The following is a 26,488-nucleotide window of genomic DNA, read 5'->3' on the forward strand; positions in this document are numbered from 1 at the left end:
TCTTGCTGAAGATTGCTTACGCCATTTTCCCTGTGTGCAATCAGTTTTTTCCTTATAGATTGTAAATATTGATTTGTGTGGTAAGAGTTTTGGGGTTTTCTGTAATTAAATCAGGTCAAGGGATTGGCAGATATGCAGCAATACATATCTCGTTTAGAGACATATCATTCCTGTTTGTTGCTAAAGAGATGTGCAGCACTAAAGTTCTATCTTTTTTTAAATGGTAGGACATTAAACAGCTTTAAAAACATACATTTGTGTGATACAGTAAAACCCTCTGCCTCATACAATCTGCACTCCCATCTGGTTTTAATCACATTTTAGAAATCGGTTATGCCATAATCTTTCTCTCTAATGGTTGTGGTTTACTGGCAGATACCTTTTGCTGAATAGACAGTGAAGTTTGTTGATGGAATGTCCTGCTCGGTTTAGATTAATCTATCTGTGTCATGTTTTGTCATTGATTATCATGTCTTGTCTCTGTGCTTCCCTTCTATTCGTTTCCCTCTGCTGGTCTTATTAGGTTCTTTCCCTCTTTCTATCCCTCTCTCTCCCCCTCCCTCTCTCCCTCTCTCGCTCTCTCTCTCTATCGTTCCGTTCCTGCTCCCAGCTGTTCCTCATTCTCCTAACTACCTCATTTACTCTTTTCACACCTGTCCCCTATTTTGCCCTCTGATTAGAGTCCCTATTTCTCCCTCTGTTTTCCGCTTCTGTCCTTGTCGGATCCTTGTTTGATGTTCGCTGTTCTGTGTCCTTGTTCCGCCCTGTCGTGTTTTACCTTCTTCAGATGCTGCGTGTGAGCAGGTGTCAATGTCAGCTACGGCCGGTGCCTTCCCGAAGCGACCTGCAGTCTGTGGTCGCGTCTCCAGTCATTCCTCTCTACTGATGAGTGGATTTCAGTTTTCCTGTTTTTGCTTTTACCTAGATAATATCCAGGAGTATCGCTTTTGTTTAAGACTGGAATAAAGACTCTGTTTCCGTTAAGTCGCTTTTGGGTCCTCATTCACCTGCATAACAATCTGTTTTACATGCGATGCTGTGAAAGAAAAACACTATTTCAATGAACAATGTTTTGACCAGGATGTAGGTGTCTTATTTAATGATTACCTGTTACCTCTTCAAGAACTTACCTCTTCAAGAAGTTCCTATCCTTTGTGGGGGGGTAATCAAATTCAAAGACAACCCTATAGCTGTAGCTGTTCTTCATTCTATTTACATTGTGTCAGGTTACTACAAAACAGACAATTGATTAACTCATCCATCATCCTCATCCTCTCCCTTGCTATTTGTATTGATCTGGCAGAAAACTATTTTATTTTACTAGGCAAGTCAGTTAAGAACAAATTCTTATTTTCAATGACAGCCTAGGAACAGTGAGTTAACTGCCTGTTCAGGGGCAGAACAACAGATTTGTACCTTGTCAGCCTAGGGATTTGAACTTGCAACCTTTCGGTTACTAGTCCAACGCTCTAACCACTAGGCTACCTTGCCGCCCCAGGGCAGCCTAGTAAATATGTAATTATGAAGAGATAAAATCTGTGAATAAAGATAGGGCCTTATCTATTATTCTCTTAATGCAGGCTGTGCAGGGTAGGGTTGATAGGATTCATGCTTACTGTATAATGGTCTTCCAGTACCTTAGGAGTTGTACTCAAAGAAGAAAATGTTCTCCACATGGTTGCACACTTATCCTTCATGTGATGTGATTCAGAAATAGCACATAGTCCTCTATGATGAGACAACAATGAAAGGATCTGCATGGCCACGTTGGCTGCATCATGTGATGGGGTCCTTGTTGTTCTCTGTAGTGCAGGATTGGTACAATGACATGCCTCTGAGTACCAGGATGACCATCAAAGGCAGCAGGCATTGATCCGTATCTTCAAACACTGCATTACAGAATTGAATTAAAGAGACATTTAGTGCACAAACATTTAGACATCAAAACCTCAGCTGTTGCCTGGAGACTAGCGAAACCGGCTAAGTGTCTGCACAGAGAGAGAGAGAGAGAGAGAGAGAGAGAGAGAGAGAGAGAACGGATGGATGGGCAGACTGAACTGACATACATACATACAGACAGAGGGTAAGAATGCACAAGGACTGAAATTGCCCCTCCTTGTAAGAGGCCCAGGTGTACCCTGTTATCCACTGTCTGTAATTCAATCTGCCTGCTGAATTCACTGGTGGAGTATGCCGTAATTCATATTTGGCCTTTTGTCAAGGCACTTTTTGAGGTCAATTACTATTGAAAGTTCATTTATATACACAGATAAATATATTTTCCAACTTTAAAAAATGACATCCTCACACTTCATTGTTTTCAATTGTCTTCAATTGAAATATAGCTCAATATAGCACAATGATTGGTCATGGAAAGTTAATTTGAAGTGGGGGCTGTGTACAGTGTTTTACGTTTTAAGGTCATATGCAGTTAGACCATAGAGTGAAAACATTTTGCAATGATGTGTAAGTCATTGACTGAGCTCTGGCTCTACTATGGCATGTTCATACTGTAGTAGTCGATATACACAGCTTGCTCAATGTTCCTTAGTATGTTCACAAAGCACTGTTTCTAAGTGACCACAAGATGGCATCTGCTAACACATTTGGTTTGTTTGCGTGATACACTTGAATGTCTATACTTCCCAAACAAACTCTAACCATGTTCAATTTTGGCCAATGTCAACACCAAAATGGCCACACACTATGATATACAGTTTTGTTATAATAATTTAACCTTCAGGTGTTAAGGAATTGTTCTGGTATTTCATTTTCAGAAAAACATTTTACTTTATGCAAGATAAATTGATTTCAAATGAAGTGTAAGTGACCATATTAATCGAATTAACCCAGAGCCACCTTGGGTAATAGCAATTTCTCTAAACAGTTTGATTGAAATGATGTGGGCTTTTTCCACCAGAGAGAATGGTCCTCAGCTCCTTGCTTATCCCTCTCCTATCTTCTAATAAAGCCAATCAGTGCACCGTCAGAGCAGAAAGCCAGTGACGATCTGCACCTGGCCTCCCAGGGTCGTCTGATTATTAGAGGTCGGAGGGCAGGGCAGCCGGTTCACCTCTCCCCCCAACATCTCCCCATCCTCCTCAACCAGCAGCACCCCAGGCCTCCCCTGGAGCAGAGGCTCCAGAAGGCTCCAGTTCAAAGCCCTGCCACACCAGACCTTTAGGGCCTTATCTGCCCAGGTGTCAGGCAGCAGGCAGCTATCCCTGGATGCTTCTGTAGTGACAAATGGTACTGTAGAACGCAAATCCATATCTGGGGTAAAACCTATGTAATTAACACTGAATGAGAAACGTGTAATTTAAAAAAGTGTCCTGTTAAAGTTTATATTTTAAGATGTCATTGTTAAAAACAATGATCTGTGAACAAATACATATTTATTACAAATTAGGGCTAAATAGAATCTAACAGGATAATGATGTCCACTGCTCAAATACCAATAGATTTCTGTTGATACAATTACAATTATATTAGGCATATCTGTTTGGTTCCATCAATTGTCCCTGAATTATGGGATTGCCCTCCCCACTAAAATCATCGCTGTGAGGTTTCTGTCCTCCCTTATTCTACCCCACTCCTATTGCTCTGTGGCCACACCCAGTCATAAAAGAGTTTGAAGGACGTGTGTGGATAGAGGGGTGGGGACAGAAACCTGCAATGTCTGTTTTGGGGTAAACAGTTCAGCCGTGTTGAGCACTGTCTTCTCCCCTCACCACATGCAGTGATCCTTTGCAAAGATCCACACAGATTCAATGATTAGTCTTGGTATAATTTGCCAGCGGAGAGGCACAAGAATTTCAGATGTTACGTTTTCACACGCGCACATGGGTTCCCATGCTGTCAGATAACACTTTTATGGCTTCATTATGACATGTAATATCTATTAAAATGCATACTATTAACTCAGTTTAACTTGTTCATCTACACATAGGAGGAATAACAACACATTCTACACTGAAATGAGTGTTGGTTCAATATTGTACCTTGTCAAATACATTCCCAACTGGGTACACACACATACACACACATTTTCTTATGGCCACATTTCCTGGATGCAATCTGCCTGGAGACTCATGTGCCCGATAAGGCAATGAGAACTGGCTCTGATGTAAGGCTATGAACCATTTTACAGTTTGCCATTATGCTGGGATCCATCGGTGGGCTTCCTGGATATGCAGGGCTAATATTTAACAAGGAGCTTGTGAAACACTGTCGACAGATGACCCCACGGCTGTGAATGAATCACCGCTGTGACTGTACTCAGGTGTTGGTGTGGTGTCACATGTGCTGTGCTAGCAGAGTTTGTTCCTCCAGGGCTTGCTGCATTTGCATAGATAAAACTCCCTTTTGATGGTTAATAGGTTGGTATTGAGGGAACAGACACCACCCTGGAGAAGAGAGAAGCTGATAAGATAAGGAAGGGGCCCTTGGAAAGCAGGCATGCAGCCGGTGGTTAAGAATCACAGCTTAAAGTAGAGCTCCGCCAAGATGATGCAATTGAGACTGCCTGATATAAGGAATATGAAAGTGAACCACAATTTAAATGGAACTGCAATAGAGGATGTTGTTGACTGGCAATCCATGTGTGTGTGATACTATGTATAGTTCAAGAACAAAACCCCACCTCTCTCCATCTTCAACCCCACCCCCTCCTCTCGCTCGCTCTCTTCCTCTGTCTCTCTTTTCTAAACATGCACAGACATGTGTTACAAATGTTGATGGATGTCTTCAACAGGCCAGCCGTTCATCTTCATAGATCCCTCTTTATAAGAATTGGTGTCAAAACATAGCCTCCTAATGGATGGCTTGCACAGACACGATCAGACATATGAGCCCAAACCTGCTCTATGGTGTTTGACATGTCTTATGATTGTCTGCTCTCCCATATGACCAGGTTGTACTTCATAAGTACCGCTGATTGTACCGCTCATTGTGGTCTAGCCCACAGTTTTATCCTGCTTGTGTCTCAGATGATACTGTATTGAATATATAGTTCTGAAGATATAAATAATATAAATAAATAAATAATATGCTTTAGAAGATATACCCTGGCGTTACAAGCGCCATGTGAGCTACAGAAGGCAGACGTACAAAGTCATCATGTGTGCTACTGATGTTACATTTACAACACATGCAGCTTCCGAAGTCTGAGAGGCGGGTGACAGATGTTCAACCTGATAAATGTTTCTAAATGTGCTCCATTTCATGTCCCAGCTGTGGAAGTGTCAAATAAAAATGCCAGTGTTGTATTCACATGTGATATTTATCAAGCAACAACATTTCAAATGACTGATATGGTTGTGATGAAGGTATCATACCATGTACTTTTATTCAGCTTGGTTGAGGTAGATGATTACAATATAATGAACTTACTCCACAAAGAAATTCCCTCTTCTTTCTCCCACCAATTTGAATTCGACGTGTCCTGTGAGATCATTCTGCTTGTTTTTTTCCGCCTTGTCCCTCCTATCTAGGCCTGTTAGGATCGGGATGACGCCACCTTTGCTCCGCCCCAAAGCAAACTCGCTCTTCGCGTTCATTTCATTCCTGTTCTCATTCCGAGCATTCTTCGCATCTCTGTCCGTGCGCTGTCGATTCACGTACACATATCCGGCTGGCCCAGAAACACAACAATAACTTTACACAGTTTACAAAAAAATGTAATATCCCACATTAGACAAACAAAGGGGGACGAATTGTATTACAAATAACAATAACGGAGGTGTTTGAGGTAAGTTTCAATGTAGTTAATGATATGCAAAATGGTTGCAGACTAACACTGTTATGATGAAGTTGCGCCTTTCATTAGAAATAAGAAGTAATGTATGGTATTAGAATGAGTGGGCATATTTTTATATTACAATAAAAGTGTGTCGGTGAGATTTTAGGTTGCCGTTTCTTGTCGCTGTTGCAACAGGGTGCTTTCACTTTGTCCACTCAGTGTTGTATTGACTGACACGAAAATCTTTGACATTTTTCAAATTTTTGTAAAGAAGCTCGACCATACGCCCTATTATATCGCAGTAAGTCCAGTGCATGAGCCTCAAACTCCTAACAGGATTCCGGATACGATTGGACGTACATTATTTTATGAATGACAATTTTGGACAAGATGACGGATCAAAATGTTGCTGTTTTCTTCTCCTTAGTTGGCTCACCCGGGAGTTGGAGATTTCAGTGGAACATTTTCGGAGCAGTGCAAAAACATTCTGCTGAAAGACTTGTTGCTCCAACACCTTTGGTCGTGTATTTTATCCATCGTCCCTTGAAGTCACTGTAAGTATATTTTTTTGTTATTTTATCAGGTTTAGGCTACAAAAATTCCATCAAATTCTTCGCATTCCATTTTCCATATGCGGGATTGATTCAACCGATCATAGGCAAGATCCATCAATGTTGCCGAATTGATTAGATGTGTTTTTTAAGACAGTTTTTGATCATCTTTGACAGTAGAATATTGTGGCCTACATTTAAACACATATTAGCCTACATTTAAACACATATTAGCCTACATTTAAACACATATTGCCCATGTGCCATCACAGTGTAGGATAGTGGGCCGGGCAACATACTTTTAGAGAATATAATTGATAAAGCACAATCTGTTACATTTACAAAATAATCTGAAAATATTCTTACATAATTTTGGTGTTCTAGAGATAGTAGATGAAAACATTTGATATCTGTTTGGATTCAAAGCTAGGTTTTACTTGGCTTTCGGGCACTGTTGAAACGTTGCAAAAACGAAAAAGACCATTGCTACCCAGTTCTTATTTGCAACTCCCTTTGTCTGTTTAGTTTTTAAACAATTGGTAATTCAATATAGATTTGAACTATTTCAAAAATACATTCTTACAAGTAGGTTATTGTGGGCTTTGAGCTATGTTTGTTTATGTCTGCTTCATTTCTCTGTTCGATCCTTGTTTTCCATATCCGCCTTTTTTCGGCATACATTGTTTCCTGCTCAGCTAAAATCTGAATAAGTCCCAGGGACTGGGGTTGCATTATGTAGCCAAGGCCACTGCTATGTGTTACAAAGTTTCATCGCATCCGAAGAAACCGTGTGATCCGATGCCTATTAAATATAGACCTACAACGTTAGTCCCTTAATCCCAGGAAAGTCTTGATCAAGGTTAAAGGAGATTATGGAGCTTTCTATTCCTTTAGAATTTCGTAATATACATGAATTACCTATAGGTTACACAGATGCGCAGCTGTTGCTATTTTAAGGATGAATTTGTTGCGGGAAACTTTGCACTGCCTTTTATTGTAGGCCATGCGGATGTAGGGGTTTGCTCTGATGCTATTGCAGAGCTATGAAACATATGAATATTAATAGGTTATGTAGCCTGACTGCCCTCACTTGCACCAAATTCTAAACGTCATCAAGGTCACCACATCAGATACAATTCCAATATAGTTTGTCTGATATTTAAGCAAATATATTTTATAGAGTAGGCCTATGTAATCATTGTGTAATTAACTTATAGTGTTGTTTATAGTATCTCAAAGAATGTAAACCTTTCAATTATAACTGTATATGCTTGTTGGTGTATATAGAAGGTGAAATGTCTTGGTTATTTCTATGCATGGTGATATACACTTCATTCGTGACTAAACAAACCTAACTGCATGAGGGTATTCTTTGGCTGTGCAAGTTCTCTGCTATGGAGTGGAATTCAGCTCTTAATACAAGTTAGGGTTAACCCTAACCCTATTGTGTGATTGGGGGAAAACATTTTTCTTGCAGTTAATTACCATCTTATATTTCAGTTTGTCTCCCTTGAAAATAGGGGCCAGCAAGATACAATGTGTTATTGGTTGATTCCTGCAACTATACTATTATAATTTACTACATTAAATAGGTTGACTTCTATCAGACTTAACCCCTGACATGTCATGATGTTGAGAAGTAAAGCTGCTTGCTGTAGGGGGGAAATCGGGAACAGCAATAGATGCTTTGTTTTCTGCTTATGCAACAAGTTTACCTGTTGGACATTAGCCCGCATGGCATTTTCAAGTGCAAGAATTGTACATTGTCTTTGCTTGACTCCATGTGTTTTTGCTTTTGAAATTGGGCTGATGAATTCCCATGTTACCAGATGATATCAGTTGAACCCCAAGTGTGTGTGTGAAGATAAGAATTATTATATTTATCTGGAAATTCTCTTTTTCAAAAGTAATACCATATGTATGTTGAAACCCAATCACATAAACATATAAGATTAATAAATAATAACAAGTCAATGTACATTATGGAAATATGCTACAGAGGCATTCAATAATGTATATCAGATGTATTGCAGGTATTTTGAACTTGGCATTTAACACAGATAGACTGTAGCCTACTAAGTCCGTCCTCCCCCATTTCTGAACATAAGCGTTGCATAGTTCTTTGTTATAACGTTCATTTAGCCCCAATGACTCATCGGACAGGTACAGTTGAAGTCGGAGGTTTACATATACTTTAGCCAAATACATTTAAATTCAGTTTTTCACAATTCCTGACATTTAATTCCCTGTCTTGGGTCAGTTAGGATAACCACTTTATTTTAAGAATGTGAAATGTCAGAATAATAGTAGAGATATGATATATTTCAGCTTTTATTTATTTCATCGCATTCCCAGTGGGTCAGAAGTTTACATTCACTGAATTAGTATTTGGTATCATTGCTTTTAAATTGTTTAACTTGGGTCAAACGTTTTGGGTAGCCTTCCACAAGCTTCCCACAATAACTTGGGTGAATTTTGGCCCATTCCTCCTGACAGAGTTGGTGTAACTGAGTCAGGTTTGTTGGCCTCCTTGCTCGCACACGCTATTTCAGTTCTGCCCACACATTTTCTATAGGATTGATGTCAGGGCTTTGTGATGGCCATTCCAATACCTTGACTTTGTTGTCCTTGAGCCATTTTGCCACAACTTTGGAAGTATGCTTGGGGTCATTGTCCACTTGACATGTTGCTTCAATATATCCACGTCATTTTCCTGCCTCACGATGCCATCTATTTTTGTGAAGTGAACCAGTCCCTCCTGCAGCTAAGCATCCCCACAACATGATGCTGCCACCCCCGTGCTTCACGGTTGGGATGGTGTTCTTCGGCTTGCATGCCGTCCCCTTTTTCCTCCAAACACAACGATGGTCATTATGGCCAAAAAGTTCCATTTTTGTTTCATCAGACCAGAGGACATTTCTCCAAAAAGTACGATCTCTGTCCCCATGTGCAGTTGCAAACTGGAGTCTGGCTTTTTTTATGGTGGTTTTGGAGCAGTGGCTTCTTCTTTGTTTAGGGGCCTTTCAGGTTATGTCGATATAGGACTCGTTTTACTGTGGATATAGATACTTTTGTGCCGGTTTCCTCCAGCATCTTCACGAGGTCCTTTGCTGTTGTTCTGGGATTGATTTTCACTTTTCGCACCAAAGTACGTTCATCTCTAGGAGACTAAATGCCTCTCATTCCTGAGCGGTATGGCGGCTGCGTGGTCCCATGGTGATTATACTTGCGTACCATTGTTTGTTACAGATGAGCGTGGTACCTTCAGTTTGTTAACAAGAAATTTGTGGCGTGGTTTAAAAATGAGTTTTAATGACTCCAATGTAAGTGTATGTAAACTTCCGACTTCAACTGTATTTGTTAGCACTCAATTTGACATGTGCAGTTGCTATGTGGTGGAAGTGAGCTTCACAAATGAACTACATCATACAAAAACACATTTAAGCTTAAAGCTAGAATCCTTATTAAAACAATATTAAAGCCTTTTCCCCATCCCTGTTTGGGGCTGGATAAATGTAACCACTCTCAAATTCATAGACAGAGCTATGGATGTAAGGACTGACCACCAATGGTATGAAATGTGTAGTTTAACCATGTTTTGAGGCTATAGAATGTTTGTTTACATTTGCATCGTCTACAAACATTGGAGTAAATCAAGCTTATATTCTGGGTTCTGATGGGGTACGACAGTTTAACTAATCTCATGACATATAGTTGATGTCGGAAGTTTGCATACACTTAGGTTGGAGTCATTAAAACACGTTTTTCAACCACTCCACAAATTTCTTGTCAACAAACCACAGTTTTGGCAAGTCAGTTAGGACATCTACTTTGTGCATGACACAAGTAATTTTTTCAACTATTCTTTACAGACAGATAATTTCACTTAGAATTCACTGTATCACAATTCCAGTGGGTCAGAAAATTATGTCATAGCTTTAGAAGCTTCTGATAGGCTAATTGACATCATTTGAGTCAATTGAAGGTGTACCTGTGGGTGTATTACAAGGCCTCCCTTCAAACCTCAGAAAATAAATTGTAGGCCTCCACAAGTCTGGTTCATCTTTGGGAGCAATTTCCAATCGACTGAAGGTACCACGTTCATCTGTACAAACAATAGTATGCAAGTATAAACACCATGGGACCACGCAGCCGTCATACCGCTCAGGAAGGAGACTCATTCTATCTCCAAGAGATGAACGTACTTTGGTGCGAAAAGTGCAAATCAGTCTCAGAAAAACAGCAAAGACCCTTGTGTAGACGCTGGAGGAAACAGGCACAAAAGTATCTATATCCACAGTAAAATGAGTCCTATATTGGCATAACCTGAAAGGACACTCAGCAAGGCAGAGGCCACTGATCCAAAACCTCTATAAAAAAGCCAGATTATGGTTAGTAACTGCACATGGGGACAAAGAGCGTACTTTTTGGAGAAATGCCCTCTGGTCTGATGAAACAAAAACGCCCTGGATTTGCAGCATCATGTTGTGGGGGTGCTTTGCTGCAGGAGGGACTGGTGCACTTCACAAAATAGATAACATCATGAGGAGGAAAATTATGTAGATATATTGAAGCAACATCTCAAGACATCAGTCAGGAAGTTAAAGCTTGGTCGCAAATGGGTCTTCCAAATGGACAATGAGCCCAAGCATACTTCCAAAGTTGTGGCAAAATGGCTTAAGGACAACAAAGTCAAGGTATTGGAGTGGCCATCACAAAGCCCTGACCTCGATCCCATAGAACATTTGTGGGCAGAACTGAAAAAGTGTGTGCGAGCAAGGAGGCCTACAGTTACACCAGCTCTGTCAGGAGGAATGTGCCCAAAATTCACCCAATTTATTGTGGGAAGCTTTTGGAAGGCTACCCGAAACAGTTTGACCCAAGTTAAACAATTTAAAGGCAATGGTACCAAATACTAATTGAATGTATGTAATCTTCTGACCCACTGGGAATGTGATGAAATAAATAAAAGCTGAAATAAATCATTCTATCGACTATTATTCTGACATTTCATATTCTTAAAATGAAGTGGTGATCCTAAGTGACCTAAGACAGGGAATTTTACGAGAATTAAATGTCAGGAATTGTGAAAAACTGAGTTTAAATGTATTTGGCTAAGGTGTATGTAAACTTCCGACTTCAACTGTGAGTTATATTCTTCAAGAATCAATGGGTATACAGCGCCTTCGGGAAGTTTTCTGACCCCTTGACTTTTTCCACATTTTGTTAGATTACAGCCTTGTTCTAAATTTGATTAATTTTTTTTTCTCAGCAATCTACACACAATACCCAATAATGACAAAGTATTCCGACCCTTTGCAATGAGACTAGAAATTGAGCTCCGGTGCATCCTCTTTCCATTGATCATTCTTGAGATGTTTCTACAACTTGATTTGAGTCCACCTGTGGAAAATTCAATTGATTGAACATGATTTGGAAAAGCGCACACCTGTGTATATAAGGTCCCACAGTTGACAGTGTATGTCAGATCAAAAACCAAGGGTACCAAAACATTTCTGCTGTATTGAAGGTCCCCAAGAACACAGTGGCCTCCATCATTCTTAAATGGAACATGTTTGGATCAACCAAGTCTCTTCCTAGAGCTGGCCGCCCGGCCGAACTGAGCAATCGGGGGAGAAGGGCCTTGGTCAGGGAGGTAACCAAGAAACTGTTGGTCACTCTGACAGAGCTCTAGAGTTCCTCAGTGGAGATGGGAGAACCTTCCAGAAGAACAACCATCTCTGTAGCACTCCACCGATCAGGCCTTTATGGTAGTGTGACCAGGCGGAAGCCACTCCTCAGTAAAAGGCACGTGACAGCCTTCTTGGAGTTTGCCGAAAGACACCCAAAGACTCTCAGACCATGAGAAACAAGATTTTTTAGTCTGATGAAACCAAAATGAAACTCTTTGGCCTGAATGCCAAATGTCACGTCTGGAGGAAACCTGACACCATCCCTACGGTGAAGCATGGTGGTGGCAGCATAATATTGTGGGGATGTTTATCAGCGGCAGGGACTGGGAGACTAGTCAGGATCGAGGCAAAGATTAACGGAGCAAAGTACAGAGAGATCCTTGATGAAAACCTGCTCCAGAGCGCTCAGGACCTCAGACCGGGTGGAAGGTTCACCTTCAAACAGGACAATGACCCTAAGCACACAGCCAAGACAATGCAGGAGTGGCTTCATTTGCACACACTGTATACAGATTTTCTATTGTGTTATTGACTTTACGTTTGTTTATCCCATGTGTAACTCTGTGTTGTAGTTTTTTTTTGTCGCACTGCTTTGCTTTATCTTGACCAGGTCGCAGTTGTAAATGAGAACTTGTTCTCAGTTGGCCTACCTGGTTAAATAAAGGTGAAATACATGTTTAAATTTTTTTATTCTCTGAATGTCCTTGAGTGGCCCAGACAGAACTCGGACATGAACCTGATCGAACATCTCTGGAGAGATCTGAAAATAGCAATGCTCCCTGTCCAACCTGACAGAGCTTGAGAGGATCTGCAGAGAATGGGAGAAACTCCCCAAATACAGGTATGCCAAGCTTGTAGCATCATACGTAAGAAGACTCGAGGCTGTAATCGCTGCCAAAGGTGCTTCAACAAAGTACAGAGTAAATGGTCTGAATACTTATGTAAATTTGATATTTCAGTTTTTTGTTTCAATAAATAAAACCTGTTTTTGCTTTGTCATTATGGGGTATTGTGTGTAGATTGATGAGGGGGAAAACAATTTAATACATTTTAGAATAAGGCTGTAATGTAACAAAATGTGGAAGTCGTCAAGAGATCTGAATACTATCCGAATGCATGGTATATCATGAATTTATCATTTAAAAAAATGAATGTAGCAACTACTGATTCTAGCTTTAAGACATGCTCCAAAATGTGCGTTTTTGAACCTCAACATGCAGTAGTTGTACGCAGACCACCTCTCTCTGAATACACATGCCTTTTTATAGATCCCACCACTGTACTGTTTTGGCTAAGAATGTGGAAGTCTCAGGGCCGGGAAAAGAAGAATATAGTCTTTCACTTGTGAAATGTGGGGAGAATATGTGCCTTGCTGAGGCATTGAGTGGATTGGATTTCTTCTGGGAGCAGAGAGAGACCCATTGTCTTTCCTGTTGTCAAGACTGAATGTGTGCGAGGCTGTTGAGCTGCTGAGTGCAAACAAGCCCGTTCTCATTGACATCTGCTTGGGTCATTTTCTGCACCTGTATGAAAAAAAATGCAAATATCAACATTTGCTCTAGCTTGTACTGCTCTGAGATTTCATGCCAACGACCATTAGTCAACTTGTGGTTCTATGTCCTGGCCAGGCCATTGTTATGTCAAAAACAGGCTGTACTGGCTTTGGCACCATATGGCTCTTGTATGCTTCTGATAAGCTATCTGTTCCCTTGCTATATCATTTAATATGCTTCATATTTTATTCACCAGCTGTTGTAGGACAGTGTGTGTGTGAGTTATTGTAGGTGATGTGCACATACGTGACTTCGTCTTACCATGAAATTCCTGGCCTAGAATTGTACTTCAATGTTTACTAAGCATAAATGTTGAAGCGAACCACAAATACATTCATAGTTATTGTAAACAAGTTCACCTAGTCAAGGCATCAGTAGGTATGACTGAACCACACATGGGCATTACCACATCATTTACAATTAGCAAGCTTCTTTTTCCCTCTGTGGTCATGGGCCATTGTGAAGATGTAAACTGTAGTGGGATTACAGCCCAAAGCAAACAGGCACGTCCTGTCGTTTTAATGTTCCACTAAGTCATAATTTCCTATTAAAATCCATCTGCGGTCAAAACTAATTCAGAGTTATCACAGGCAAAAGAATGCCATGGAAACTGTTGGATCTTTGAGTGTGTTGGTTTTGTGCAGGGGGATTGTACTTGAGCTGGTGCCACATGTCAAGTTTTCCTTCACAATGCCATTTTATGTATTTATTTATTAGTAAAGGTTGGCATGGAAGAAATGTTATTTTCTTCAGAAAATCTATTCTTGTTCGATCCTCTTACATTTGCGGCATTCTTTAAGAAATTAAACAGCTGTATAGGAATAAATGCCTGAACATATCAAAAGCACAATTAGGAATACTCAACAAATATTTTATATTCCTGTATGATAACAGTCTGAGAAATGCCTTGAGGGAATCTGAATGGCACAAAGCATTCCTTTATCTAATCAAGGGAAGAATTGATGAAATGAAAGGATGCTGCTTTTGTTATAGCTACACAAAACAGGAGGAGTAGGGCGAGCAAAAGAGATGTGATCTGTAATTTAATCTGGACACAGGGTCGTTAATTGTGTAATTACATCCAGACATTTAGCAGGGGAGGGACTCCTCGCCACATCATTGTGTCTGTGTTCGGATAGCATGCTTCACTAAAACACACTACCGTACTGCTGGGTTCCAGTCACTCAGTCCCCTGAGGTAAACTCTGTTGTAGAAAGAGAATTTTGCAGTATGGTCTGCTGCTCAACAGTTTCAGTAAGGCCTCAGAGACGCCGGTGTAGAGTGCCACCAAAAAGGAAAAGCTGGCTCAAAGCCACAGACGTCATCTAAGTAAATCTGCTTCAGGACTCCAGTCATAAAATGACTGCCAGCTAGAGTGCACTTTGGTCTTGTCAACCACCTTTGCGAGTGTAATTCACTTTTTCTCCATATGTATAATTATGGCAAACAGCTTTTGTATTAATTTGTTTGTCCCACTTTGTCTGTTGGTATATTGACCTTTACCTCATCGTATGTTAATTTTCAAAAGGTCCAAAGCACTTTCTCTCTAGATAAGTCAAAGAGTCAATGAAACCTTGAAAAACAAAGTTGTAGAGCATTATACTGCCATACAGTTGCAGGAAATCTGGTGGAAATAAGAAGGAAAGAGAAACATAAAATGTAAGAGCTTTCCTCATCTTTAGAAGTCATACAGTAAAGAAACCACTGTTTCAGCACTGTACAATTATAGTCTCATAATTCGTACCATATGTCAGCCTCAGTCAGTTTCTCAGGAAAGCAAATAATGTTGATACAAATTCTGTCTTAATCACGTCTTATTAAACTAATGATTTGGAAGTTGGGATTGGGAAATTGTTATAAGTACCTTCCTTGCTTTCACATTCTCCTAACTCTTCTTTTTTGCATGGGGGAAAAAGTCATTTAAACGAGCTACCACATGACCAGACAGACATGAGAAGCAATATCTAATCCATGAATCATTAGATGAGTCAGTTCCTGAAACCACTATAAACCTTCAAGCTGTTGGCCACAGCCGAAATCAGGAAATCCAGGCTTCAATAACTTCCTTTCCCAGTGCAGGCTATGCTAGTGGTTTAGTGCCCACTAGCAATAGGAAGATGTACGCCCGTAGAACAAAGGCCCTCAGTCACTTCATTTACTGAAACTGTTTATAATTTGTGGTCTGTATTCAAATGTGGGCTGTCCAGGCTCTCTGGCACCGTATTCCCCAGTCCTCTCCTGTAATAAATCCCTACAAGGCCTTTCATTAATGGCTGCTGTATTGTTATCATGGCCGACAGAGATCAGGCAGGCTCGCTCTGCCCTGAAGCTGTCCTGGATTCAGCCGAGGCACAGATAGACTTTGGGTGAGCTCCCAACATTAGTATGCACTCTGTGCCCAGTGAATGAGTTTGAACTCTAGCCCGAAGCACAGCTTTCGTAGGTTTCTTTACGGCTTAGATCAATGTGTATGTAAATACTTCTGTAAGCATGTTTGGCTGGGATTCATTGGCCTAATATGATTGCACCTCATAAACAGTTGAATTGCTCTGTCTGAGGACCATACAGTACATATTGCTTTGATCCATTTTTGCGTTGATGCTGGATGTGGCTATGGACTACAGCATGTTGAGACATTCCTTGCATTTATTGAAGATGTTGTCTCAAAATGTTCTGACAAAGTTGTGTTTTGGTGTTGTTTTGCCCTGACAAATAAATTATTTTACAAGGTAAGCACTTCAATAGAGTTCTCCGTCTTACATTTTGGGCTTCAAAATACGGAAATGATCATTGTCAATGTGAAACTTAGTTTCTTTCAATAGTTCAATGGTTTTTTGTTTGTGTACACTGCTTGCTTAATTGGAAAAGCTCATGAAATGAATTAAAGCTTTGTGCTGAAGTTGGATAAAAAAATCAGTTGAGTAAATCAGAGTTTGAGAAAACCTTGAGTGAGGTTTGAGCTTTTGTTTGACACTGGCAGATTTATATGGTATTTGTTTCGTACAGTGACTCAACATGTACTTAACTAAGTCGGGTCAACAAGGAATTCTCTCCATCAAATTACCTTGGAGCTTCATGGGGACAATGTGGCACATCTGGCCAAGCCTTCCTTTAAGTACCAATAAACTGGACACAATGAACAGCAAACAAAATAGTTTCTAGAAAATTCCATTTGACCTTTCTGCCGGTAGCACCTTGGTAGTAGGGGCTGGTTTATGGCAGATGGAGGCCCAAACAGATATCCTTTCTGAGATGGAGGGCTCTGTGATGGTGAGTGTGGTGTGGAAGAGCTGGATGCAGATGGTGGTCTTCATGCTCATCACTGATTTGGTTTTTCATGCCAATCCACAGTGTCCTGACTGAGCCCACGCCCAGCCTGAAGCCCCCAGACTGCTCTGCTCTCATAACTGTCAGGGGATCCTTTATCTGCTGGACGTTTATTTACAGCTTTCATTTCCTGCGCTTTATGCGCTCCCCCTTCTCTCCTCACTAGTGTGACGCGACCATGTGCAGACGTTGGAATGCCCTGCATATTTTAGACAAACAGAAGTTTATTGCGTCAAATGCATTGATTTCCAACATCATTGTTGCGGTTGGATGGCATGGATTTGTAGTTCATCATTTCTGACGTGAAGAATATATCATGGGCACATTTTTTAGCAGATTTTTGCTAAGAGTTTTGCTAATTTTCTGAATAGACATCTACAGTAAAAGACTGGTCTCCTGCACTCCCACTGTATCTGATGTGATGCCCAGGTCTAGAAAGTGCTACTTGATTCTGATGCGTCGTGAGGCAGGTGGGGACTGGGAGAGCTTCTTTGACAGCGCCTGTAAATCAATCCCATTCTCTACCGAGTAGAGATTGATCCCCGAGTGGCTGGCCCGTTGGTCGGGCGCTGGGCGGCGGGCTCCAGACCTCACATTTGAGTGGGATATTATCAGACAGATTCACTGCACCCAAGCCTGCTGGTTTAAAGAGGCATGAAATAAACGCTTGGCCGTTGCCAATAACAGAGGGAGCATTACCGAGCTACTCTACTGAACCTTTTGCTCTCTGCATTGGGAGATTGGTATTGAAAACCTTGTTCATTCATTTATCAGCACTCCATACCCAGCAGATTTATTCATGAAACCTGGAGGAAAATCCAATACTACGTAGATCAATCGGTTTGTCCCTGTGTACGGCAAGACATTCTTGTGTTCCCCTGCCCACCTTGTCATTTTCCTCTCCTTAAAGAGGCTACAACAGAACAAATATTGTGCCTGTTTCAGAAAGAATTACATGTCTAACAGAAGAAGCCTCTTATTTCTATGTTGCTGGGTGTGTTCATCTAAGAAATGTAAAGACAAGCTTTCTGAATGTTTGAATTATTTCATGAATGTTCTATTACTTTATATCTCAAGGTCCATACCGTACTACAGAAAGGGTTTCTGCTCGTCATTCTTGATACATGCCATTCCAGTTACAATGAACATGTTTTGATGAAGCAAACTGTAAATGGAATCTCAGTAATGTCCCATCATGGTAATAATATGCATAATTGGATATGTTTTGTTCCAAACATGAGGGCTTTGGCATACATTCAACATTACTGAAATAATTATCCAAAGCCCATGGTACGCCTTTAAAACTCACAGCGACCATTGAGTTTTGTAATCACATGGTAATTATAGTTCTCCACGGTGCAGGCTTAACTACTAGGGGTCATTATGGGGTGCGCAAAAGCCATTCACAGGATCATTATTGCACCCTCTGAGATAACAGCACAAAAGGACTCCACATGGAAAATTACATTTGAGACCTCTCATCTGCTATTTCATTACCCAGGTCTGTATGATCGGTGAAATGGGTTCTTTTAATTTAAGGAGCTGGATTCCAACTTAGCGTGAACGAGAGTGGTTTATGTAATCTGCCGATAAGTGTCATCTCCCATAATGCCATGTCACAACTATGGCCCAACCCTTGCCAATGCATTCACTTGTTGCCCGCTTTTGTCCTTATCTCGCTAATAAGACCATTTCCATGGTTCCCACCTTGGTGTGATAGGAGTATGCAATTATCTGTTAAGACCCCAAGTGTTTCTACAGGTGACATTCCTACCTCTCTCTTTGGCCGGGATAATTAGTGTTCAGATTCTCAGACACTAGGAGACCAGCTCAATAGGAAACCTCACAGTCCCCATGGACCTCTCACATCTCAGGACAGTAATGGCTCTAGAGTACCTCTGTGGAGATGGGAGAACCTTCAACCATCTGATTGATGCCACATGGTGTTGAAGACCAGGCATCTGGGGACAGAGATGGAGAGATGGAATCTGGGCATATGTATGGATTCTGTGGTGTAGTCACTCAGTCCATGTTTCAGAAGTATTTAAAACGGAAATAATGTATTTACTTATTCCTAACATCTTTTAGTTCTCTATTTATCACATTATTACCTTCAAATCAAATTTGAATGGTCACATGTGCCAAATACAACAGGTGTAGTAGACTTTACAGTGAAAAGCTTACTTACGAGCCCATTCCCAACGACAGCATCAGTAATGACTGTTCTAACTTGTGGGCCTGGTGGCTACTGGAGGTTTTGTGATAAACAAGGTGTAACATGGTGTCCTGGGGATATGTGGAGTCTATGAACACCAGTAACAGGAATACACAAGGAGATGGGTCTGTTCCATGACAGCCTATGTGATGAGGTGATAACGATTCACACTACCACAGAGTCTTCTGCAGGAATAAAAGATCCCGGACCCACTCAGCAGAGAGTGATCAGACGCAACAAAATATGCACACTCTCACACAGATGTATAAATGATAGATATATAAATGTGAAGGGTCGGTGGAGGTTGAAAAGGGGCTCTTTTTTAGGTTAGCTTAATTGAATAGACATTTTATGATTGTAGTTTGTAGAAATCCTTTTTGAATTGATACAAGAACCTTAATCATATTCCTTGGCAATAACCTTATTCACAAGAAGCTTGTTTTAAAACATATGGGTTGGAATGTACTCAACATAGTTGTATCGTAAATGAAATGTCAAACCAAGCCATATAGGGTTTGGATTGGGAGTTTACAAGGGTTACAAAGACATTGGAATCAGAGTGTATAAAATATTAGGAACACCTTTTTCCATGACATAAACTGACCAGGTGAATCCAGGTGAAAGCTATGATCCCTTATTGATGTCACTTGTTAAATCCACTTGAATCAGTGTAGATGAAGGGGAGGAGACAGGTTAAATCATTATTTTAAAGTCTTGAGACAATTGAGACATGGATTGTGTATGTGTGCCAATCAGAGGGTGAATGGGCAGACAAAATAATTAAGTTCCTTTGTATGTGGTATGGTAGAAGTGCCAGGCGCATCGGTTTGTGTCAAGAACTGCAACGCTGCTGGGTTTTTCACGCTCAACAGTTTCCCGTGTGTATCAAGAATGGTCCACCACCCAAAGGACATCCAATCGACTTTACACAACTGTGGGAAGCATTGGAGTCAACATGCCCTGACATGTTTTGTATACTCAGTGTAGATGTTTATTATCTGTCTAAAAGTAATAGTGTTGTAGTTCTATTGTCATTCCTAAGGGAAAGCAGGACACATGAAAACTTTCAATTATGCGAAGAATGTCTCCCTCTTCTGAATGTTGTACATTTGACAATCTCAAACTTTGTTCTGTAGTGGTTTCCTTTGTTTAGGGAAATCTCTTTCCTCCATCTTTTCCAATGACCTTGAGAGAGCGTGACACGTAAAAAGTGAAATTCAATGATTGTCAACATCTTTTGAGTTGTCCATCCTATATTAATAGTGCAGTGAGCCGAGTCTTTGTATCTTTGGATAGCACTATCGCCTCTGGAGTTCCAGTAAGTTCATTTTTGGTAAGCACTCAAATTAGACAGTTCACTTCTCTAGGGACTAAACATATCAATCATGATATAGTTTGTGTCATGTTTTATTACAGAATAGGGTTTACAAAACCCGGTATTTCCCATCAAAACCAGAAGTGTCATTCAAAAGCATTATAAAGCATGTCTGGATTTGATTGGAGCTTTGGTCAGCATGAAAATTCAAACCTGATACTACCTGAGCCTGATGAGACATATATTAACCACATTTAATGAGCCCAAGCCCCCCAAAAAAACAAATGCCGTTATCTAAGCACACAGTGCCTTCGGAAAGTATTCAGACTCCTTGACTTTTACCACATTTTGTTACCTTACAGCCTTATTCTAAAATTGATATTTTTTAAAATCCTCATCAATCTTCACACAATACCCTATAATGACAAAGCAAAAACAGGTTTTTAGAAATGTTTGCACATCTATTACAAATAAAAAACAGAAATGCCTTATTTACTTAAGTATTCAGACTCTTTGCTATGAGACTCGAAATCGAGCTTTGGTGCATCCTGTTTCAATGGATCACTCTTGAGATGTTTCTACAACTTGATTATAGTCCACCTGTGGTAAATTCAATTGATTGGACATGATTTGGAAAGGCACACATCTGTCTATATAAGGTCCCACATTTGACAGTGCAAAAACCAAGCCATGAGATCAAAGGAATTGTCCGCAGAGCGCCAAGACAGGATTGTATAGAGGCACAGGTCTGGGGAAGGGTACCAAAACATTTCTGCAGCATTGAAGGTCCCCAAGAACACAGTGGCCTCCATCATTCTTAAATGGAAGACATTTGGAACCACCAAGACTCTTCCTAGAGCTGGCCGCTCGCCCAAACTGAGCAATCGGGAGAGAAGGGTCTTGTTCAGGGAGGTGACCAAGAACCCGATGGTCACTCTGACAGAGCTCTAGAGTACCTCTGTGGAGATGGGAGAATCTTCCAGAATCTCTGCAGCACTCCACCAATCAGGCCTTTATGGTAGAGTGGCCAGACGGAAGCCACTCCTCAGTAAAAGGCACATGACAGCCCGCTTGGAGTTTGCCAAAAGGCACTTAAAGACTTTCATACCATGAGAAACAAGATTCTCTGGTTTGATGAAACCCAGATCGAACTCCTTTGGTCTGAATGCCAAACATCACGTCTGTTGGAAACCTGGCACGGTCCCTACGGTGAAGCATGCTGGTGGCAGAATCATGCTGTGGGGATGTTTTTCAGCGGCAGGGACTGGGAGACTAGTTAGGATCGAGGCAAAGATGAACGGAGCTAAGTACAGAGAGCTCTTTGATGAAAACCAGCTCCAGAGCTCTCAGGACCTCAGACTGAGGCGAAGGTTCACCTTCCAACAGGACAACGACCCTAAGCACACAGCCAAGCCAACGCAGGAGTTGAATGTCTCTGAATGTCCTTGAGTGTTACAACCAGAGCCGGAATTAAACTTGATCGAACCTGACCGATCACTGGAGAGACCTGAAAATAGCTGTGCACCAACGGTCCCCATCCAACCTGACAGAGCTTGAGAGGATCTGCAGAGAAGAATGGGAGAAACTCCCCAAATATTGGCGTGCCAAGCTTGTAGTGCCATACCCAAGAGGACTCGATGCTGTAATCGCTGCCAAAGGTGCTTCAACAAAGTACTGACTAAAGGGTCTGAAAACTTATGTACATTTATATTTCAGTTTTCTATTTTTTTATAAATCAGCAACATTTCTAAAAACCTGTTTTTGCTTTGTCATTATGAGGTATTGTGTGTAGATTGATGAGGGGAAAACGATTTTATCAATTTTAGAATAAGGCTGTAACCTAACAAAATGGGGGAAAACGTCAAGTGATCTGAATACTTTCCGAAGGCACTTTATATGACATAAGCTACTGCACATTACTCAAGACAGAAAATCATAAAAGCCCATAGATATAGCTAGCTATATGCTCTCTTGGGTAAATAAATTAAACTAGCTCCAGTAGGCTAATATTTTTTATTGTGAACTGTATTACTGTACTGTATTGTTCTATACTGTTTTATATGGATTGGAATTAGGCACATCGTTCAAACTATGATAAAGCAGGGGAGAACATATGATTCTGGTGCAGCACATGCGGTCTACAAAGTTACAAGTATAGGCTACCGAATTTGATTTGAATTTTGAAAGATAATAGGGTCTATTTTTCAAATTAGTAGGCTGACGCATATATACAGTGGGGCAAAAAAGTATTTAGTCAGCCACCAATTGTGCAAGTTCTCCCACTTAAAAAGATGAGAGAGGCCTGTGATTTTCATTATAGGTACACTTCAACTATGACAGACAAAATGAGAAAAAAAATCCAGAAAATCACATTGTAGGATTTTTTATGTATTTATCTGCAAATTATGGTGGAAAATAAGTATTTGGTCAATAACAAAAGTTTATCTCAATACTTTGTTATATGTATTTGGTCACCTACAAACAAGCAAGATTTCTGGCTCTCACAGACCTTCTTTAAGAGGCTCCTCTGTCCTCCACTCGTTACCTGTATTAATGGCACCTATTTGAACTTGTTATCAGTATAAAAGACACCTGTCCAGAACCTCAAACAGTCACACTTTTTTTCTCACCTATGATGAAAATTACAGGCCTCTCTCATCTTTTTAAGTGGGAGAACTTGCACAATTGGTGGCTGACTAAATACATTTTTGCCCCACTGTATAGGGTTATATATCAATCTAGAACACAATTATATATTTTGGATGCAATTTGAATGGAATATATGGAGAGAGACAGAATGCGAGAGAGTGCATGCGTGTGCACTGATTTAAGCAACGATATTCAAGTGATAGGCTTTTTTCAAACTCAGCTTTAAAACTCCGCTTAATTTGCAGCTCCAATTAAAAAAATGATAATCTTTACAATTGAAAAAGCATGCTGACCCACGAAAGCCAGGTGGAGATGGGTAAATTAGACGTGCATTTGGTCTTTATATTACTGTAACATAGACTAAGCTGCAGCAAATGTAGGCCTACCTGTTACCATGATGAGATGATAGGTCTACCTGCATTTTGAACTGTGCTCCATATTGAGATGGGCTGTCTGTCCCCACCCTGAGCGTTGATTCATCATGCTGAGGCCGTAGAGAAGACAGATTTAGACATCACATATCATTTAACAGTTCCATTTCACGCCATGCTGTTCATAGAAATAATTTATTATAATTTACAGCTTTCTCTTAGTTATTTATCCCGGGAAAAGGGAGTGGTTTTGGCGGTAAATCCCGGTAAATCTCAGTATCCGGGTTCCCACCATTCAACCATATCACTGAACTCTCTGAGGTATAAGTTGTCATTTTCTTTGTTTATGCATGTTGATAAATTGATTTTAGTCCTGATTCGCTCTGTCACTCTCTTGCTTTCTCACTTTAATTTTTCTATCATTCTCTCTCTCTCTCTCTCTCTCTCTCTCTCTCTCTCTCTCTCTCTCTCTCTCTCTCTCTCTCTCTCTCTCTCTCTCTCTCTCTCTCTCTCTCTCTCTCTCGCTCTCTGTCTCCCTCCTTCTGTCTCCCTCCTTTCTCGCTCTCGCTCTCTCTTTCTCTCTCCCTCTGTCTCCCTTCTTTCTTTCTCTCTCTCTCTCCCTCTTTATCTCCCTTGTGTAATAATGGATGAGACACATCAGTGCCTTATCATCCAACCAGAACAGATACCAGAAATCCTGCCATCAAACAACAGCCACGTGGTGTATCCTGTTAAGCTTCCATCGTTTTTTTTACAGTTCCAAATCCCCAATCCTGGAACTGTTTGTGCGTGTGTGTGTGTGTGTGTGTGTGTGTGTGTGTGTGTGTGTGTGTGTGTGTGTGTGTGTGTGTGTGTGTGTGTGTGTGTGTGTGTGTGTGTGTGTGTGTGTGTGTGTGTGTGTGTGTGTGTGTGTGTGTGTGTGTGTGTGTGTGTGTGTGTGTGTGTGTGTGTGTGTGTGTGTGTGTGAGTTGTGAAAGAGGCGTGTAGGGGCACATCCTGGCTGAATTGATTGGGGAGACTTTTCAGAGAGGGCTACAGCCTCAGGAGAACCTGTGAACACACACACAGATACAATGAACACAACCTTTTGGTGAGGAAAGCTATTGAACTCCACTATGATATTATAAGCACATTAATAAAAAATGATATAAACATGGGCCTGGCTTATGACCGTGCCACTGAGATTTAAAAGCATAGAATTTGCCATCCACAGTGTTAGGTTCTTAGAGAAGGGAAATCCTCATTTCCAATTTTATGTTAGAGTAGACACGATGCAAGAAATCATCCATTGTATGTGAAGAGGGTTACAGGAATATGTGTGAGGAGAAAAGTACACACTTTGGGTACACGCTGTTGTTTCATCATTGATTCGATTTTTGGAAATTCAATTTATCAAATTAATTTAAAGTGGTCGCATTATAGTCATCACATACTTTTCATGTGGGGTTTTGTTGATGTCTTGTTCTTGTCCATTAGTCTTGTCATTATGATGACTGGAACAGTTGGGTTTAGTTGAGTTGGGAATTTGATTAGAGTTTTACAGAAACATTTCCAGACATTCAATTAACTGTAATGACTCACAAAAGCCACAATGCTCTTTACCTGCTGAAGGTTGCAGGTGTTCGTATTGTTTCATCATTCTTGTACTATTACGCAGAAATATATGAATGGAGCCAGATTGAGAAGCTCCCATCTACCATACAGTTCCGTTATTACAGCCAAATGCATTTATATTAAGCCTCTTTCTGCTTTGTAGGCAGCTAATGCAATGTTGCTCTGCAAGTCTAGCTCCATAATTGTATTGAAAAGTGTGCAGCAAACACCTGTTTTATAGTCCATCATTAGTGCACACCAGATGAAATGATCATGTTTGTTGGTGGGCTATTTTGTTTTGAATGATGTACGATCGTGAGAAAGCGCCTCTCCCTGGGTGGGAATGGGATTTGTCTGTAGCCTATGGTGTCCTTGTTCTGGGTATGTCTGAAATGCTTTCCCTGCTTTGAGAGCGAGGTGTAGCGACAGCAGCCCAGCCACAGTATATTGTTGCATGACTAATCTCTGTCTCCCATCTGCCACTGGGGCCTGGACAAACATCACCACTACAGCATCATCTGGAGACATATTGCACTAATCGCAACACTCGTCTCTCTCCCGGTCCAAACACACAGCCAGCTCAGCATAGCATACCTGTTATGGCTAAAGCACCCAGGCACATTCTCCTCTGTGCGTATTTATACGTAAGGCTGTGTAACATAGACTAAATATTAGAGACACACTCGTTTGATTGCTGTAGAAAAGTTCTTAACAGCACAGTAAGTCTGATAGGTTACTATGCTCTTGGCATGGTGTGCATTTGGTTTTGGCTCAGTTCAGCTGCATCATGTTGTATGGATTCAGTTCTTTCCTTTGCCTTTCATTACTCAAGTCTATAGGGGACAGCAAGGATTTATGTTCGTCATGTAAATGTTTTAGGGACGAAAAGCCGAAGTCTTGGGGAGTCAGCAAATCCTCTTCTCTCCTATCAAGAAAGAAAAGTGTTTTATTTTCTGTTTGCAAACATCCCATGCGTTTGTTTCTCCACTAAGACAGCTGAGTGTCCATAGTTTAGAGGACGTTCATTAGAAGAATGGCCAAGGTGTTCTATGATATTCGTCTTGTGTTTCATAGCAAACTTTCAGCAAACAATGTCTACTGCTCTAATGATGACCTCACTCTGTTCAAAACAGCAAGAACGACTCACTTGTCAATGTCGAGAGATCAACAAAACACGGGGTAATTAGTAATTGAAACATAAAGAAATATACATCAAACTCTGGCTAATTGACCTCATATTTCCTCAGAAGGAGGTGATCACCCGCTTGGACACAGAATTTGTCTGTTTGTTGAGGTGTATCCTGAGAGATGCTCCTTATGAAATAGTGACAGAGGTCAATTATTTAGGGTGATATATCAATGAGCCAAATGACTGCAGAGTGACTTCAGCCATGCCCAGTGATTAAGCTGTTTTAACTCAATAGATTTATCTGCTGTTCTCTAACACTTGTTCAGGTTAATAGACTACAGCGTGCTAATGA

General features: G+C 40.7%; 1 protein-coding gene across 7 annotated transcripts in view; it reads left to right on the forward strand.

The window, feature by feature from the left end:
• Positions 1 to 5,576: 5,576 nt before the first annotated feature.
• The window catches only part of LOC124035759 (transcriptional enhancer factor TEF-1), a 65,913-nt gene continuing 45,001 nt past the window's right edge, over positions 5,577 to 26,488 (forward strand). For all 7 annotated transcript variants that reach the window (XM_046349417.1, XM_046349419.1, XM_046349420.1 and 4 more), the window contains exons 1-2: positions 5,577 to 5,749; positions 6,168 to 6,294. The gene's annotated coding sequence lies outside the window, so the exon portion shown is untranslated. The remainder of the gene's footprint in view (positions 5,750 to 6,167; positions 6,295 to 26,488) is intronic.

This window comes from Oncorhynchus gorbuscha, linkage group LG05 (genome assembly GCF_021184085.1).
Source record: "Oncorhynchus gorbuscha isolate QuinsamMale2020 ecotype Even-year linkage group LG05, OgorEven_v1.0, whole genome shotgun sequence".
In the NCBI taxonomy this organism is placed as follows: Eukaryota; Metazoa; Chordata; class Actinopteri; order Salmoniformes; family Salmonidae; genus Oncorhynchus; species Oncorhynchus gorbuscha.